Source organism: Gavialis gangeticus, unplaced genomic scaffold (genome assembly GCF_001723915.1).
Source record: "Gavialis gangeticus isolate Ggan-Ray unplaced genomic scaffold, GavGan_comp1, whole genome shotgun sequence".
Taxonomy (NCBI): domain Eukaryota; kingdom Metazoa; phylum Chordata; order Crocodylia; family Gavialidae; genus Gavialis; species Gavialis gangeticus.
Window position 1 is genome coordinate 36,271,117 of NW_017729022.1, and position 1,065 is coordinate 36,272,181.

The following is a 1,065-nucleotide window of genomic DNA, read 5'->3' on the forward strand; positions in this document are numbered from 1 at the left end:
CAGACCATAAAATGTAAATTATGGTCTTTAAGCAGTATGTACACTTGACAATTAACCCCCACCCCCCATTTTTAAAGCCAGATGAGTAGTCTTTTGAAATTAAGGTATTTACCAAATAAGGCATCACATTTGTCCCCAATGGTTAAACTGCAGCTTACCAAAAAAGACAGTATTCATCAATATTGCTCAACCAAAGGTGCCCACTTTCTGTATAAAAACATGTGCAATTTTTATAAACACACACATACATACACACACTCACTCACCATATATTCACATAAAATTAATGGGCTATAGAGAAAAAAATTGTGTGGGAACCTGAAGAAAAGGAAGAACCCATACATCTATGACTGGAACTAGTTATCTTGTAGGATAAGACAAAGTCAAGGACTACATACATAATAGCAGATGTCATTATGAAAAGGTTTCCATAATATAATTTAGGTGCAGAGGATATAATTCTGGCCCAGACTATGATTCCTTGACAACCTATTTCACAGTAGCAGATTTCAGTGATTTTATAATCAAGGATAATGTATAGATTTATAATAATGAGCTGTCAATGGGTGGAATGGCAGCATTGCAACCCATTATTTTCTCAGACATTTTCACGGCATATGCTAAGTACAGGAAAATGTGAGTAACATCTATGAAAGGGGCAATATCACTTTTCTTATTCAAACAAACTCCTGTGGGTAGGTGTATAGAAATCTATCTGGTGGTACTTGCAGATAGATTTACCGTAGAAATATTCATATAACTTAAGATTTTATACATGAAAAAGGTAACAAAGAGAAAAATCACCCAACATATTATCTTTTCCTTATAGATTCCTGTCAGAATCTGAATTCTCAAAATATATTTTATTTAGTGTTCATCTCTAGTCCCCTCAAAATCTACATTACTGTGACCTCTCCAAAGCCAATGGCATGGTGCACTTGTGCCTGACATCACTTAGCATTATTGTGCTTACATGACTGAAGAACAACCACTAAATTGCACAATAATGTTTACAATGAAGAGAAGCAGATCACTATAGATGTGTAAATGTCTACTGATATAATG

At 34.4% G+C, this 1,065-nt stretch overlaps 1 protein-coding gene across 1 annotated transcript in view; it reads right to left on the reverse strand.

Moving 5' to 3' along the window:
* PAWR (pro-apoptotic WT1 regulator) overlaps positions 1-1,065 on the reverse strand; it is a 199,452-nt gene that overhangs the window by 190,669 nt on the left and 7,718 nt on the right. The gene's annotated exons all lie outside the window — the stretch shown is intronic.